The sequence below is a fragment of the Syngnathus floridae genome, chromosome 6 (assembly GCF_059516105.1).
Source record: "Syngnathus floridae isolate MCC-2025c chromosome 6, RoL_Sflo_1.0, whole genome shotgun sequence".
Lineage (NCBI taxonomy): Eukaryota > Metazoa > Chordata > Actinopteri > Syngnathiformes > Syngnathidae > Syngnathus > Syngnathus floridae.
In genome coordinates, this window is record NC_142418.1 from 17863962 (window position 1) to 17881942 (window position 17981).

A 17981-nucleotide genomic window follows, 5' to 3' on the forward strand; every position below is an offset into this window, starting at 1 on the left:
CAACAAAACAAACAATACATACAAATCTTGGGATTTCCTGGGTTGAGCTGGATGAAGTGGCTGGAGAGAGGAAAGTCTGGGAGTCCCTCCTAAAGCTGCTGCCGCCGCAATCCGACGTCCGGATAAGCGGTGGATGGCTGGGTGGCTGGATGGATGGGTGGCTGGGTGGATGGATGGGTGGGTGGGTGGATTCTGGGTGGGTGGATGGGTTGGATGGACGGGTGGATGGGTTGGATGGACGGGTGGATGGATGGATGGGTGGGTGGATTGGATGGGTGGGTGGATTGGATGGGTGGATGGATGGGTGGGTGGGTGGATGGGTGGATTTGGATGGATGGATGGATGGGTGGATGGATGGATGGATGGATGGATGGATGGATGGATGGATGGATGGATGGATGGATGGATGGATGGATGGATGGATGGGTGGACATAGAATACATACAATACACTGCCATACGCTACCATACACACAATGCATACAATACAATACATACAATATCATACCATACTATACAAACACTACAATACAAACAATTGATTGATTGATGGAACTTTATCCCACAACGGGGAAATTGACTTGTCACAGCAGCGTACAAGAGTGCAAGAATACAAGGGACAAGTGCCAAATGTAAAAATGGATAAATAAGTGGGCCCCCTAGTGGCTTGCCCTAGGCAGTTACCTGGTCTGGCGAATGGTAAAGCACAGCTCTGCATCTGGGAGTTCGATGGTGTGACTTCTCACCGGCGTCACCCTGCTCACTGGTTTCATACAAAAAACCTTGAAAAGTACAAAAGGTGCAATTGATAAAAGCGATCACATTTACAGTCAGCTGAAACTTTACACCAACGGGCTTTCACCTAATTTGAGACTACTCTTCCTCAGCGTCACTGAGATGGCTCAAGAGCCTCCTGCTTGCTTTGTACAGAAGGGTGCTGGCTGGGCGGCCTTTATGAGCGCTACAAAACACAAACACAAATTATTGCAACAATTGTAGACATTGAGTAGAGTGGCAATGGCCTGATATTTTTGCAACAATTACACATACCAACTCCAGTTTTATATTTAAAATATGTATACTATTATCCGTATATTGTAATGAGTTATAATAATTACAAAAGTATCCGAATTATAATCATTTAATTTTATCATCCATCAACTCACTCAAAAATAGCGGCATGAATTGAGCAGTCGTCCAAAACGGGAGAAAATCACGCTCGCAAATGTTTGTTGCATGACGCAACGCGGGCGGGCGGGCGCCATCTTGGAATAGATTTGAACATGACGTAACAAATTCGTCACATTCCTCAGTTTGCACAACACGGAAATAGCACACTATATGTAATGCAACATTGTTAATTTGACGAAACAAAACGCCAAAGAGATTTGAAATACTGTAGCGGCAAAACGACCGCCGCGGTGGCCGGGACGAGTGTGAAAAGATTTTCAAGATTTTTGTTTGCATCAAACAAACAAGGCGTCCGTCGTGAGAAACGGCAATGAACGACAAACATTTGATAGCTTACCCGAGAAACCGCCACACGGTCGGTGGCGCCTGCATTTGATAACTCGCCTTGAATCCTGCAACAAACAAACAAGGCGTCCGTCGTGAGAAACGCCAATGCACGACAAACATTTACTAGCATGTTAGCTTACCTTTGAAACCGCCCGCCCCGCGGGCGATTGCACCAGTATTTGACAACTTCCCTTGGGCACCACTGTCCCCAATTCACCCGAAGACATGACGTCACATCCGTCAATTCAAATCTTCCTCGCCTGCTCGTCCAATGGCGCTTTGCACACTAGCGTACCACGTGACAGGCCACTTCACACGCGGGCGGTTGCACCTGTCGCTCACCTCAAGACTGAAAAGTGCCTTCAAAAACCTAAGTGCCACTTTGCCCACCTCCTACCTCTGCCCAAATTCAGTCTGACCAATCACAGCGCAACTGAAATTGGCTTGACCACGCTCTCCTTTCCGACAGGCAGCATTTCAAATCGACGACGCCGCGCCCACTTTACATCCCTCGTCTGCATAGCCACGCCTCCCTTTCCAACCAATGATTTTCATTCTCCACTTCCTGAGACCTCAGCGAATCATGAAGCAGTATTAAACAAGCAAAAGGAAAACAATAAATGAAAAAGAGTCACAATCTTTATGCAGAAGTGAGAGAAAATCGATATAGTACAGCCCGTGGGTAAGGTCGGGTCCCGAACCATGGTTCCATCGTGTTAGAGGAAATGACGTTAACCACTCGACCAAAGACTCGTGTCCATGGCAGTGACAGAAGGGCGACCCACGCTCACCTCAAGACTGAAACCTGCCTTTACAAAAAAAAAAAACAACAAGTCACAAACTTTATGCAGAAGTGAGAGAATATCGACAAAGTAGAGTCCGTGGGTAAGGTCGGGTCCCGAACCATGGTTCCATCGTGTTAGAGGCAATGACGTTAACCACACGACCAAAGACTCGTGATGATGGCAGTGACAGAGGAGCAACCCACGGGTCAAACCACTCACGCACAGAAGCGTTCAATTGATGAACGGGAAATGCAACTTACTACGCGTTCGAGAACCGGAAGTGACGTTATTTTCTTCTTCGTTTTGTTTTACGGCGAGGTGACACCAGCTTCAATGCGCACTACCGACACCTACTGGTTGAAGTCATATGAACTGAAAAAAGAACGAATCACTTTAGGAAGTGATTCGTTCACTGTCGTTCACTGAAAGAAATTATTTTATTTCCAGCACATTTTTGGCACTAATGTGATACCAGAGTAGGTACAAATACCTTCTTCTTTTATCCACTATGAGAATCTATGAATATGATTTAATCATTAGTGTGTTTTTCCATGTTTGTTTGGTGCTAATATTTTAATTAAAAATGTTAATTTTACCTCTGGCAAAGATGATTTGCATAGCACTAAACAAGCGTATATACAGTCTTTCTGCTGTTTAGTTTGCAGTCTCTCAGGATGGAATAAGCAGCACAGTGTTGTCAAGGCATTTCTACTGAAGTATAAGAAAAAAAAAAAAAAAAGAAAAAAAAAACATCCCCAAAAGGCAACAGAACTTGTGCTGAACACAGCGCTGAGGAAGAGGAAGCTAATGAACATAAGTCCTGAAGATCAAACGCGGTCATTTATATTTTATTTTCAGAGATTAAAACATGTTTCCGTCCAACCGTTCCAAAAGAAAGTGCTTAAAATTTTAACAAGACGTTGGATTTATGGTCATTTTGTAATAATACTGATGAGAACATTAGCCCTTTGTGATGCTTTATGTTTATAGGCAGTAGAAAAATAAAATATAGCATAAAGTAAGCTAAAACTGTATTTTCCAGAGAGGGGAGAGAGGGGGAATTTATGCGGCAATATGCTTGACAGATTAATCACTCCATCATAAAGAGGAAAGTACCGCCATATTTCCTCCTTTTTTATATGGATGTACAACATGCTGTTCTGCTCAAGGCCGGCCCGTGGGGACCGGCGGCGGACCCGAGGGGAAGTCGCTTCTCAATTGAAAGCGGCCAATTTACTGTCCCAAACACTGACACTTCATCATTCAGACGACTTTAACCCCATGAATGTCAAACAGCCAGCGTGCTGGGAAGGCGGCGGCACGCATTTCCATAACAACCGCAGCTTGGCTAAAAGAGAGAGAAAGAAAAAAAAAAGGCAAGAATCATAATCACATTTCTAAATGGAATGTGATCATCAAAGGTGTAGTTTTATAAAAGCTATTTCTATTGCCGGCCTCATCTGAACAAATGGAAGGTCCTGGACTGAAATGGGTTCAACCAGAGGTTCCACTGTACAAATGAATTTTATGAAATAAAAACGATGCCATCTGCTGGGTGCCACCTTCACTTTGATGCAATCCAATGGCCATTTAGCAATTCGCCAGCTGGCTGCATCCTCCCAAATTCTTGTCCCAGTTAAGCCCGAACATGTGGAAGGAAGCCTCCCCTCCGTCACCTCGGAGACAGAACCCAGCCGGGCGGCGCTCGCGGCATCCAGCGCCATTAAAGTTTCACAGTACAGCTGGAAGAGCTGCTGCCGGCCCGCCAGACGTAGGGAAGGGTTGACTTTGTGCTTGTGATTAATTCATCCCACACAGCTTACAGGAGGGACACTTTTTTTTTTTTTAAAAAAAGAGAGATTTGGCGCCCCTCTTACGCTGACACCAACAGAATCGGGGACACACACACCAAAGGGTGTTTAATTATATAGTAGGAGACCACTAAGGTCTTCTTTTAATTGTGTGCATCTGTTTGTATGTGTTAGCCTGCAGCTCTGTGTAGGTCTTAGGCCTCGTCTAAATGAGAAGTCCTACAGGCGAAGCTGGAAGACGTGTCTCCCTCAACACGAGCGCAGAGAGGCAGTTTGATTAATATTTTCTTAATTATCATTATTTAATCCGGCCCACGTCGACGCGCGGCTTTTGTCTCAGAGCCGAGAAAGATGCCGGCTCATTAGGGCGCGGCGAGATGCTGCGTATGGTAAATAAGAAGCTCGTGGCCTGAGGGGGGTCGGCACCGCATTGAAGGACAACTCCCCTCCTGAAGGATGGTGCAGACCAGAGAATCGCCGATGCTGCGCCTCTGGCACCGTCAAGGCCCGCTTCCTTTTATGAGGCTCAAGCAGCAGACGAGACAGCTGTGAACCGCCCGGCCGGCCGGGCGATCAGTCAGCCTCCCTCCCTCCCTCCTTTGTAGGGCAGAGCCACGCTTGAAATACACAGCACCCCATCCGTCCGTCAGTCTATCTGCAGGCAAATTGCAAAGTTTGACATCAAGCGACAAAGTTTGTGAAGTTCAACCACAAAAAAAAATTACAAAAAGACTTTTCAGAATGATGGAAGGTGCATTGATCAGTCGATTGTGTTGAGGCTTTGTGGCCCTCAGCCAGATGCACGGATGCTAATTTTCTATGAAGTGCTTGTAATGGCGTGGCTCTGGCTTCAGTGTGTGCGTGTGCGTGCGTGTGAGTGATGCAGTGACGATGCTAATATGCAAAGAAGTACAAGACGAGGGGCAGGAAGCCCTCTTCATCAGCGTGGCATCTTCCCATTTATTTACATCCTGGCTAATAAGATATGTGCTGTGCTGCTAGGTAAGACAGAAAGATGTTAGGTAATTAAACTGCTTTGCTTTCCCGTTCATCCATTATCCAAACCCACGCCTGCATACATAATGTAATAATATCAAATAAGGCACAAATGGATGAGGTGGCCATTCTGCCGTGTTTTAGCGCCGGCGCCCAGTCGTAAATCTACGCGGAGGGGGCGCCGGAGACAAAATGCACAGAAAGTGTTGTGATGAATATAGGAAGTAGCAAAATGTGTGTATGGATAGATGATGTATACCACTCTTTACGTAATGCGGCCGGCCGGCTGTCCGTCCGTGCGAGAGCACAAACAAGCCGGTGAGTGTTCAGAAGACGCCACAGGCTCCAGATCCAGCGAGTGGCGTTCTAATCCGTGTTGTCATGTTGCTTAATCCTGCCTCAGCGCCGGTGTCCTTGTCACATTGGCCGCTGGACCCCACACACACTTAGACATTGACACACGCACACGCGCGTTCCGTGCCTCGCCTTCATGCAAGAGATTGAAATCGGGCGGGCAGACACTCGAGCATGAACCAAATGTCAGCGGCGAGCCACAAGGAGGAGAGGAGCCCGTGATAATTATCACGTACCCGGCGAGCATCAAGTCATTTCCCGGTCCCGCCCCTCCTGGGATACGCTGAGACCAGACAATTTCAACAAGTAGGAACTCCATCATGGATTTGGATGGCGTTCGCATCTTCTCACCATTGAATGATTGTTCGAAGCCCTGCTATGAAAACCTAGTTTGAAACCCTACCACTTGTTTGAAACCCTAGTTCAAAACCCATCTCAGGTACAGGTACGAAGAAAACACACCTGCCTGATCCTGTGGGCTTGACGGACGTATTGGCATTCTACGACTTTCCTCGCACAACATGTTTCCCATGTGACACGCGACCTTTTGAGATTTGCTCTCCTGTCTGTTTGCTTCGTGTTAATTAACCCTGAGGACCCATCAAAGCGGTACCGGTGCCCAAGCATCAATTGCGGACCGTGGCCCAGAAGACAAGCGAGCGTGTCTTCTCGTTACCACGGAGAAGACGGCGTATGGCGCTGTCCTTGTTATTCCCTATTTTGAAAATCACCTCATTCCATGTGTACCGAGCCACTCGTCAGTTCCACAATCTATAAAAAAAATGAGGGGTTGCAGAATGGAACCTTTAACCCTTCTGTCATATCCTTGAGCTAAATATACAGCCCAGATAGCACATTTACTTTGTATTCTGACAATGCTTCTTGTTTTTTTGCGGAGAGGCTACAAGGTTGAAACCCACAAGTCAAAAACAGCGGAAATCATCATGATGAAAGAATCGCTGCAGCACCACCAGAGGCTTTATTCTCCGTGTTCTCGGGGCAATCTATCTGACGTTCGTCTAAAGCACATAAAGACAAAGACGGGAAGTGTGATTAGCCACGCCGTAGCTAGCTAGCGCTCCCTCCAGGATACGTCTTGAGGTGGGTGAGGCTTGATCAAAGCTGTGCCCAAAGACACGACGAGACTGAAGCAGCACTTTTTCACTGGCTATTTCTGCCTGAAGACATGAGAGTGTTCCGATGGGGAAATTGTGTTCCAGACATATTTCCCTCTTCTTGACGCATGCGCGAGAAACTTTGTAAAATACGACACCAAAGGTTCAGTAGAACAATTCGGTGGGAGACTGCACAAAAACGTTTCCGTTTGAAAGCTGTGCGGTTTTCAAAATGATCAAGGCAAAATTGATGACGAAAAAAAGAATATGAAATAAAAATAATATATATATTTTTTATAAATTAAAAATTGTTTGTAATAAATATCAGGGGGAAAATACAGTATATTCAGTCTCAAAATGTATTGTTTTATAATTTCATTTTAATACAATTTACTATTATTATTATTTTAGCATTAGAACTAAGAACGCAAGAACGTAAAGATGCTAGGGCACGTTACTACCATAAAATTCAGGACAGGGGGGGGGTTGCTTTTTCAAGTAACCCTCTTTGAACTGCTGCCATTAGACAGACGTTCCAAAAGCCCTCAGCTCAGCTCAGCACACACGAGCAGACTGAAGAACAGCTTTTGACCCAAAGCTGTGGCTGCTCTGGCCCGCGCCAAAAGAACGCAATATTGAATAAATATGATGCAACGCATACACAATCTGCCATAAGATCTAAGCAAATACGTTGGAATCTGCTGATTTGCAAATCAGACGACGTTACATTTTGGAGAACTTACTCTTCTTATATGTAGTCGCAAATGCAAACGTTGTTTTTAATTTGCATCATGGCATTTATTTATGACTATTATTTATTACTACTATGAACTCAATCTTTTTTTCTTTTCAGAATGGCACACGAATGTATAACGAATGATTGCATTGACATCTTTTGTCTGTCAAGGTCGGTGATTGTTCTCTCTACCTTTCTGACGGTCTGACAAATGTCACATGTGACAAGCGTCTCATAGCAGCCTCTGCGCTACAGCAAAAGAAGGCGCAGGTACATTCGCTCGGCCTTAGGGGCTGCATTTGCAAGAACGACACCCGGCCTGGTAATTGAGGCGACAATGAGATGCTGGTCATTAAAGAGCACCATTTTGATTGTTGGATGACAGCTCATTTGGATTTCATTGCTTTGTAGGAACTTTCTCAACTGAGCTCGACTGTTGACACTCACGTTGCGTACCGTTAGCTTACCACGATACCATGTTGGCTCTAGCTCGCAAGTAGGAAGTCATCAGTGTGCTTTTTTCTAACAGCACAAATTTCTGTGCTGGCCTCTAAACTAACTGTACTGACAATTTATTTCAAAGAGGGGAGGAGGAGGGAAAAAAAATAAAAAATCCTCTCCTCCGCAACGAAGAACTTTACTCAAGGATAGGAAGCACATCATTATAACGGGGAAGAAATATTCAAAAGCGGGATATGAAAGAGTGAGGAGTTACTTGCCTTTGGCTACTCCGACTCGCTTCAAAAGCATCTGAAGCCGCCTCCCCCCCCCAAGACCCTTACTCTCCCTTGTTGTTTCACTTTATTTGCCGGCTCACATTCAGGGGAGTCTTCCATTAAATAATCAATCACACAGAATGTGTGTGCGGAGGTTATGGCAGCATAAACACAAACGCCTTGCACCTTCTTCTCCCGCCCTCTTGTGTCTATTTGACACCTCACCCTTCAATCAGGCTTGTCCTCATGTGACTGTGACCTAATTACACACAACTATGAAGGCCGGGGGGGGGGGTCGAGGGTAAGTGCAGGTATGAAGGTAATTACCTGGTTTTGCCTCGCTCTCCCTTGCTCCTCTTTTGTCTCTCATCATGGGTGACACGGGGCAGCGGGCTGTCAGATTAGAGGAGGACATTAACACATTACTCCCTTCTCCCTCATGGATAATGGAACAAGGTTTGCATTTGAATGATAAACAAAATGACTTGAAGACAGTGAGGAGATCTCACACACACACACACACACAGCAGCACCCTTCATGCAAAGCTGTATTATGCAAAACGAGGGCCGAGGATTTTGGGTGTCCCGTGCACACGTCTGCGTATCTCCGAGGCATGTTGGGACAATTATGAGACGGCGCGAGGAACTCTACCTTGCTAATGCGATGCAGCACGATGTGCGTTTCTCTTTTATCGCAGCCGTGCGACTTTCATCTGCAAAGTTCTACACCCAATCCTGTGTTCTTCACATCAGCATCGACTGGCAAACGGAGGCCCCTTAATCACGCCCTGGAAAACAACAAAGCATCGTGAGGTTCATGTCCAGAGGCTTCCAGAAGTCTTGACCTTGTCACAACAGTCAAATCAAATCATAGAGCACAAACTATTGAAGTGTGTAAAAGGTGAAAAAAGTAAATATATTTGGAAGAGAAAGACTATTTCGGCAGCGCATAGCTGCAGTGCTGTTTATTTTCATTTAGCAAGACTTTCAATTCAAAACAAACTCAAGTTATTTTAGTTGACTTTGCTGCCAATAAACAGCTGGGGGGGAATGTTGTTCCGCACTGACGCTCCAAACTAAAAAAGGCACTTCAAGTCTCCCCAAAAAACTACAACGGCGCGGCTCACGCAACACCGCCACGCTTGAAGAGTGACTCTTCAGAAGTGCGTGCGTGCGTGCGTGCGCGCGTCTAAAAAGGGAGCATTGAACATATATTGGTTAACATCCTTTTAGTGCAACTACAATTAACGTGTGAAGTTGCGCTCCAATCGCACTTTGTGCCATCCACCTGCCAATCACCGTGTTTGCAGAGCTGGATCACAGCGTCGTGCGCGTGCATGAGCTGTGCGTGCGCGTGCAGCGCACGAGGGTTGCGTTAACTGGTCGTTTGAAGACGTCGAACAACCAACCCGTGCTGTGCGTAACTCTCAAATAGTAAGAAAAGAAAAACAAAAGCCATCGAATAAGGTATGTCGCGGGTTGAAAGTCACACCTGGGCTGTTTACTTGCAAAGTGCTGGTGGATGCTCACTTCATCGTGTCTTGAAAATATGCACGCATTTGTTTGTAAACAAGTAGAGCTGAACGAATCACTACGGCAAGTGAGGAGGGACAAATCTCAATAACCTACTTCATATATTCGCATTTGTGGCGATTCTATTGCAAATTAAAAAAACAAACACCTCGCCTTACGAGCATAATTTGCTTGCTGATTTAACCCAACTTCCGTGTTTATCAACTCAAATTTACTCATTGAGATTAATTTATAAGATATCGTGATCTATCGCCTGCCCCTATACTTGCTTAGTAGTACTGCATTGTATAAAAAAAAATAACGTATGGAAAGAGAATTTAAAGTTTTAAAAATCCATACTGTAGTATTTGTGCATTGTGTGGTATCAGTCAGTCAAAAAAAATAGCCATCCAGAAATGAGAAGGCATATTTAAATAAATTGAGCCCCACCAATTGTACCTGTCAGCAAGTGACCATGAACAAGAAACAGAGCAATTGTGTTTACCTACATTGCTGAATCTGCTAAATATTGAATTTTAGCTGTTCAGCTTTGAAAATAAATCAAGCATGTTTGTGCGCCTTAATACGGTGCCGCTTCAAGATGAATTGGAAGCAAATAGAGCACATGAGACAGTAAGCGAGAGTCGTTTTTCTGGTAAGCGGCCTTTCAACAAGGTAAATGTGCTCCCACTTCCTCCTCATTTGACAAACTGAGCCGTTTTCAAAATGCCCATTCCTAAATAAATGTCTTTGTGCACACATAGCGGCATTAGCTTCCTCATTTTGACTCTCCCGGCTGTAAAATTCCGCCCGAGTGCTCTGTTTAATTGACTTTCAATTTCCTCCACAGCTTCCCTTGCATCTTGTTCTACAGGGATGGTGAACGGTTCACGTTGGCGCGGCTCTGCGGCGATTCGATCATCCAGAGAGCTGCCAATCTAGACATTTCGGAAAGTCGCCCGGAAGGCGCGCAAAATCCCTCGTCAGGACCCCGGCGTCATCTTTTTATCAATGTTGACCAGGCAGACTCGTCGTGTCGCCGCATCGAGGGAGCTTTTCCGGTCCCTTTTCTTTCTCGTCTGGGGTCAGGAGACCCACCTTGAGAATTGTGACAAAGGAAATACTCGGAAGGTACGTAAGAAGGAATGAGCGGAACCTGCGGATGAGTTCAGACTTCTCGAGAGATCCAAAGCTCCGTCTGACGGGGCGTGGCACCGAGGCCGAGCTCAAAGCGGACAAATTAATGTCGCTGAACAGTTTGTCAAACGGACTCTGAGTCACTGGCGCGCAATTGGTGTTGACATCATTTCAATTATTTCCAGGCAGCATTAAGGAGGCGCGGATTAAAAAGATAAAACACGGGCTTTTATCTATAGGCCACTTTGCTAATGAGATGGATTAAAAGACGCTCTGCGAAGGGAATTAATTTGCACGTGAATGGCAGTTTGGAGGCAAAACGTGCGCAGCAGATGACTCAAACCCCCCGAGGGCGCTCCACGGTTAGTTTGGCACAATTTAGAAATTACACAAGTCGTTTACTAAATAACAGACTGAACTGCATTCTTTGGCGCTGGCTGTCACTTGACTTTCAAATGCGTCGAAAATAGGTTAGTCACTCCAACGAGGCCTCCCGGTAGGAAAGGCTCACTGCAGTACGGTCATTTATAATTCATGATGTGGCTCGTCCCCTAAGTTAATTTTGCCCGGGGCACTGTTTATTTCTGCTTTGTACTTTGTTTAAAGTGAGTTGTTGACAACTCTCGCACATGTCAAACTATCACCGCTAATAATTGCTTAAGGAGATGGAACTTTTGCAAATGTTGGTTCCACCAGAGGTACATTCGGCTCGCCCGGCGCACAACTTCTTCAGATGAATTTTTGATTCATCTCCGACTTGCTCTCGACAAAAAAGTCCTCTGTAATTCAAAGCCGTCGCTGTAAGAGAAATGTTGAAAAAGAATAATGTAGCGCGCTCTCCATAACATCCTAGTTTTCATGTGGAATAGGAAACGTCTCCCTCCCGCCCTCCCGCCGCCGCCGCCTCCCTACCCCGTGTCTTTTTTCTTTCCCTCCGACTTTCTTCTTCTTTTTGCCTCGCATATTGACCAAAGATCGACTGCGCTGCTGGATGATGACAGTCCCACTTGCTGGATTGACAGTATACATTGTAGGAGAGCCGACGGCCTCGGGCGCTACCACGATGGGTCAACCGCGTTCCTTTCTCCGAGCCCAAAGTGACATTCTCTCAATACGAGCAGTCACTTGATTAGTGCCAATTATCCGGGCTGTCACTTTCCCTGGTGAGCGCCGCCCAGGATGAACCCCCCCGTGCTTCCCGTCTACGGCGGCGGCGGCGGACGCGCGCTAAAAGTCTGCGCTCGTCGCTGTAGGCTGTGGGAATCATTTTGAATGCAGAGACGAGGAAGGAGGGATGGGAGGGCAGGGGAGGGGTGCCGGGGAATGAAAGACACGCGGGAAGCAAGTTGGGAGTTTGACAGTGTGATAGCATTGACTTCCGAGACGGTTACAAGGGGAGTGTCGGTTCCCCCACAAAGACGTGCGTCTCCCCGGGGCTGCAGCGGCTTCCCTTCCATAAGTCAATCAGTCAGCAGCTTGATAGTCAGCTGTGCACCGTCGACGCGACCCAACTGGGTTACGCTCACTCCGACATTCTACGTTGGTTTTAGGCAAAAAGAAAAGTAACAGTGAGAATATAATTAACGCGCCGGAAAATAAATATAGGCCTCTTTCGCAATCCGAAAGGACGCCCGTAAATCTTTGACGCCCGTGAATCAAACATGTGCTAGCAGCTGGTGCAGAGCCTAAATAAACACACCAAACAAAGGCAGGGCCTCCTGAACGGGTGTCGGGGCTCAAGACATGGAGAAGATGGCAATTAGAAAATAAAAACTCACAATGATTTGACAGTCTAATCAACAAATTGGATTTTGAATTGATTATTCTATCGATTAGTTCATCGATTAATCATAAAATCAGATATTCTATTTGCCTTAAAGTGCATTAAGAAATACACATTTTTCTCTCATTGCTGTTTACTAACCCATTATTTTAGTGTATTTTGTTTTAAGTAGTCATTAAAAAAGCAACTACACGCTTGTTAAGCAATATCATATATAAGAGAGATTGATGGTCATTTTTTTCAAAGTAAATGCAGATATTTGCAAATATCTTATTTGGATTAAAAACAAAAGATAAATTATTCTCTGATTAATATTGTGCTTGTGGAATAAAAAGAATAATTTCATGTTTGGCGCATACGGCTTCAGCTGCGATCCGGAAGTGGCGTCAAAGCACGCTACTGAACAATGATGTCAGCTGACAAAGACCGTTTTGACATTTTGAGCACATAAATTCAATTATCACAGATTTTGTACAGAGCCTAAAAGCGTGGTTGTCACCTGTTTGCAGGTGCAGCCACAGATTTTCTCCAGCTACTGCAACATTTTTTTTCTCCCCCCCCCCCCCCCCCCATGTTGGCTCCCAAAACACAAGCTCTGTGTTATTGAGGCACTCTTTAAACAGTGCTGCGGTGTATTTGCTGATCTATTTCTCGCAGCTTTCATGTCGTTACTGTGCCTCTTGTAACTTTGCTGCATTGTGCGGCGGGCGGGCGCCGAGCTCCTTAGAACGGCAGAGGTTATCCTCAGTGTGGATGACTGCAGGGGAGTAAACACTATTGGAGCGCGAGTGAATATTTTGTGTGAGAGGACATTAATTATTCATGGCCGCCTCATTGTGTATGATGATGTGTCAGGATGTTTGCCAATAAACAACAATATTCCTTGTAGGATTGATGCGCTAGGAAAAGTTGTCGAGCGACTTCGTCGCACTGTGGAGAAGTCTGACGGATGCAGTTTGAGTGGGTACTTATTTATGGAAATATCAATATTGTATTAGAATGCTGTGTCCTCTCCACTCAGTAAAAACAACACAGGCACTGCTGCTATTTGGAATTTAGACTGTCAGACATTCAAATGTTTTCAAGTCAACCACTGCAGTGTAATCAAACTCGATTTCAGAAAGGTAAGTTTGAAAAGTCCACTGCAGATGTTTGCCGGAAAAGAACCACATGCCGCCTTTTCGCTCCCAGATGGAGACTCGAGCCAAGCGACGGATGGCCCAAGTGCACGCTGATAAGCTCCGCGTGTCCACGGGGGGATTTTGTTTCCCTTTCATGGCGCCCCCGCCACCCGTCTCCCTGCGCCGCCCCGGGGAATACACCAGCGCGCGCGCGGGCAGGAGTGCAGCAGGCCGCACGCCGGGCGTTATAATTGCTATCTCCTCCTCGTGCAACAATGTGAACCAACCACGGAGCGCGGTGATTAAATGCGAAGAAAAAAAAAAAAAACTCTGGATCACAGTTTTTACCTCGCAGGCAAAACAGCAGGGTCCTTTGGGATGGGGTCATCACGGCTCCCTCTGTGATCTGTGGGTGGGGGTGGGCCCGCTGTTCACTGTTAGGTGCAGAGAATCCAAATCAGTCAAATATTCGCATACAATGGTAAAATAGTGAGCACGTACTTGAACTTGAGTGGCAACGGTTAAGTCTCGGCATGAATTTGCACACTTTGGAATTTGCCGCTAGCAAATGCGAGGAATTGAGAAACGTTATGTAAACGCTATCACACTTTAATTGGCTTTTTATTTATTGGCCCACAACCCAATCCTCCATAGTTTAATAAAATACACTTTTTGAATAACCATCCAAGTAAACAAAAGAATAGTCGAGAAGCTAACGAGGCTCATCGCAGTGACCTTTCAACGACCGCCATATTTTCGACTGGATGGCTAGAAATTAGCAAGCAAGATAAAAAGTCTTCAAAATGAGAAAACGAACCCAAAACACTGGAATCAGCGATTAGTTGAGTTTGTTAACTGTCGATGTGGAGACAAATCGAGTAATCGTAGGGCAGCTACGATGGCTGCCATTGCTAGTAAAAAAGTAATAGTGAGTGAGAAGCAAGTTGAACGAAGCAGACACAAAGCAGTTGAAAAGTGGTCCCCGCGGTCATCTCGTCGCCAAATAGCAAATCACACCTCGGAAAAAATACCAAATTGCCCACAGAAAGCGATGAAAACACCCTTCGCAGCTGAGGCAATTAGTGAAGAAGAGCTGAGGAAGAACAATAAAGTGCTTCATTTCACGCTGTGACACAATTACTTTGGATTTAATCACAGTCCTATTAGACGATTCCTTCCTGATTAAGCGCAGCCGCTTTCAACGCTCACTCAATCGGCGGCAAACCTGATTTCAACTTGTCTGTGACCATGGAGGTGCGGATAATTCACCTGCCGCCATAAAGACAATTGGACCAAGGTTTTACACCGAGTTATTGTCCTTGGACAACCCGCGCGTACACACAGAGCCCGGGACGCCGTCGCGTCGGGTTAATGGCTTTGTTAATTTCCCGACATTAACAACCGCTCGCCTGTCCCCAATGAACATGTCACACAAGGCCGGCCGGCCGGGCGGGCCGGCATTGTTAAACGGGCCGCTAAGTAGATTGATTCCTCGCACGCTAAGCGCCGGGCGGCGACGTCGGCGAGCGGGTTAATTAAACATTTACACACAAACACCCCAACAATCTATTGTGCGCGGCTAATTTATGACATCAATATGCACTTTCATCAGGATTTTTCACAGGCATATGTCGGCCCGCTCCGTGCTAATTGGCACCATGCCGCTTTAACTGCGCCGCTGTTCTTTTTTTTTGCCCCCTCCTTTTTTGGAGACTATTGAGCTCGCTGCGTTCAAGCATAATAGGGACATAGCGGTCCCACCAGAGTGCACATGCAGACTTAAGCACCTGCACCCACACCTCCACCTCCGCTCACTTTCATCTCGAACGCTTTGGCGGCTTCCCCCGCACGGCACATCAATGCGATTTGTACACACCGGTCCACGCTTGAGATTCCCTCGCAAGGTTTCGCCAAATTCTCTTGCAAAACTCCCGGGGTCACCGAAGCGGGAAAACTTCTCGTTGTTATCGCTTAACTTTCTGAGAATTTCTACATTTGCCAGCTCCAAAAAAAAAAAAAATGGAATCGAGGCCAGAGGCGCCGACGTTCTCCATCTTTCATGTATCCTCGGCTGACGGGACGGCGACGAGGGAGCGATCAATCACCTCTCGGATTCCGACTTAATTTGTGAACACTGGGAAAAACGGCACCTTGTCTCGTCGCCGGTCGTCACGGCGATGGAGCGTGAGGCTGATGAATCCCAATCATCGCTCCAGATGCCGGGCCTCATTAAGTACGGATGTGTTTGCTCACAGCTTCGCCTTAATACCTCCAGTAGGCTACACCGATGCATGTTGTTTTCCTCGCCTTCCTTTCAAGTTGGCTCCCAATCCGCAAACACACGCACGCACACACTCGCGAGTCTTTCAAACGCTCGCCAAGCGTGCGCAGGCCCAGGGTAAGATTCCTTCGGGCTGGATGTGTATCCACAACAGCGTCTCTTCCCTCCGACATATGTGTGCGTGGGTAAACAACACAGTTAAGCCTAAAACAATGCGAGTCCCAGATGACTGCAATTATTTATGAAATCAAACACAATTCAGCTCGTCGCCAAGTGGGACGGCTCTCTGACATCACTCAACAAATCACCACTCTTTATTGCAAACACGCCACTTATCACAATAAATAGCTGTGCCGTTAAGTCCAAAAAATGCGTTTAAACATTGTAAAGTGGATCATGTGGAAAACGACGGAGAGCGTATTGCTCCTCGGGCGCTAAGGCTCAGCCCCCCCGGGGTGGTGACTAAATTATTCAAGCTGAGCTGGTATCGCTTGTGACCGTAGCGAGACAATGTCAGGACATCAGGCGTGCTCTCGGGGTATTGGCCTGCGAGCGAGCGAGCGAGCGAGCAGCTGCTGTACGTGCCACGCACACTTTGAAGGGAGGTGGGAAACGTCGAAAGCATGCAACATGGTGGCCCTCCAGGACTCGATTGGCCCGAAAGTGTTGCTTTAGTGAAAATTTATTGGGCGGGACAAGCAGATGCTATTCTTTTATTGGCCTGCAGGGGCACAAATCATCACGTTCCGGGAAGCCAATTTGGATAAATGAATGTGACATTTGGAAATATATTTTTTATAAATATATTTTTTAATATAAAGTGGGATTTTTAAATTTTATTTGGCGGATTGGCATTTTTCAAAGTCACTTTTAGAATATTTTAAAATTAAAAAAGTGCATCATCCTGGTAACGCTTTCTAATTTGACAATTCCAAAACCATCTTCAGAATATTTAAAGACTGACAAAGCCGTTATTACAGCTTGTTGTGGATGAATACACACATAAGTTGTACATGATGAGCCCCATCGGTGTGACTTGAATTCAAATGTGAAATTCTGCAAAAGCGCCAGAGCAAAAACACACCACGTCGCATTTCCGGTGCAGGGATTCCGAGCTCATAAATCACCAGCAGATGATAAATATGTGAGGGCGACTAAATTAAATGGTACTTAGCCTTGTGAGGTACGACGTAATAGATCTGGAGTAGGAGGTCTACAGAAACAAAGAGGTGCGCGTCCTTTCTTCTCCAGCCAGCGGTTGTAAGCCCCTCAATGATGAGCCTTGGCACAAAGGAAAGCAAAGATCATAACAAGAGCTAGTGGAAATGGATCTCATTAGCCGCCTCTTCCCATCGCTTCCCGCAGCCCTCGGTGGGAATTTGGAGAGGCAGCGCTGTCTGCGCGCTCCCTCAGCTCTTGTCAAAAATCTTCTTAATTATGATTAATTACACAGCCGTAAAGATTTCCTCTTCAAATAAGAAGAGCCTCTTACTAAACACTACATTATTCATTCATTATAGGGCCGTTTGCTGCAAACTGTAATTCCTGCTGAGAAGGCGAAGCTCGTGACAAGAAGCCATGCTTTTTTTTTCCCCTTCCAGAAACGCTTGAAAGGGAGAGAAAAAACACATTTGGGAGCAAAGCCGAGACTCCTCTGCATAGCGGAGCCTTTCCCTCAGAGGCCTCAATTGTTATGGATGCTGTTTATGGTGCTGCTATGACAAGTGTGAAGGGCACGGCGTGGTGAAAGATGCACGGATGCTTCGTCCGTTCTGCTCGCTGTCTGAATAGGATATAGGATTGTAAATGACCCGGCATCATGGCACGGGGCTCACGGCGCGCGATAGCAATTTTTCCTTTTTATCCCCGTGATGACTTTTTTGACACAAAGTGACAAATACCGCTCGAGAGCCTAAATGTCTGTAAATTCATTGGATTTGTGTGTGCGTGCATGCGTTGTAGCGGGGGAAAAGGAGGAGGAGGAGGAATTGGGGGGGGGGGGTTGTTCTCAAACGCTTCTGATACAGGAGCAGATCAAATTATTTCGTCTGTCTCACATTGGAAGTTGCTCCCAAGTTTGCAGAAAGTCGTCGGAGGAAAAACAGCGAGTAAAACGG

At 46.1% G+C, this 17981-nt stretch overlaps 2 long non-coding RNA genes across 11 annotated transcripts in view; one reads left to right on the forward strand and one right to left on the reverse strand.

The window, feature by feature from the left end:
* The window catches only part of LOC148397036 (uncharacterized), a 58524-nt gene that overhangs the window by 4278 nt on the left and 36265 nt on the right, over window positions 1–17981 (reverse strand). The window contains exons 5-15 of one of the 10 annotated variants that reach the window (XR_015859000.1): window positions 17040–17145; window positions 13932–14017; window positions 8683–8818; window positions 8358–8423; window positions 4581–4768; window positions 2422–3650; window positions 1658–2326; window positions 1528–1582; window positions 862–960; window positions 684–781; window positions 23–161 (exon numbers count right to left, since the gene is read on the reverse strand). This is a non-coding gene — a long non-coding RNA (uncharacterized LOC148397036). Of the gene's footprint in view, window positions 1–22; window positions 193–683; window positions 782–861; window positions 961–1527; window positions 1583–1657; window positions 2327–2421; window positions 4769–8357; window positions 8424–8682; window positions 8819–9522; window positions 9651–13931; window positions 14018–17039; window positions 17146–17981 lie in introns of those variants that run through there. The other 9 variants (XR_015859002.1, XR_015859001.1, XR_015859005.1 and 6 more) reach the window with 9 other exon arrangements.
* Window positions 9313–13888, forward strand: LOC148397037 (uncharacterized). The gene is made up of 3 exons (XR_015859006.1): window positions 9313–9497; window positions 10393–10673; window positions 13654–13888. It is a non-coding gene; the product is annotated as an uncharacterized LOC148397037 (long non-coding RNA).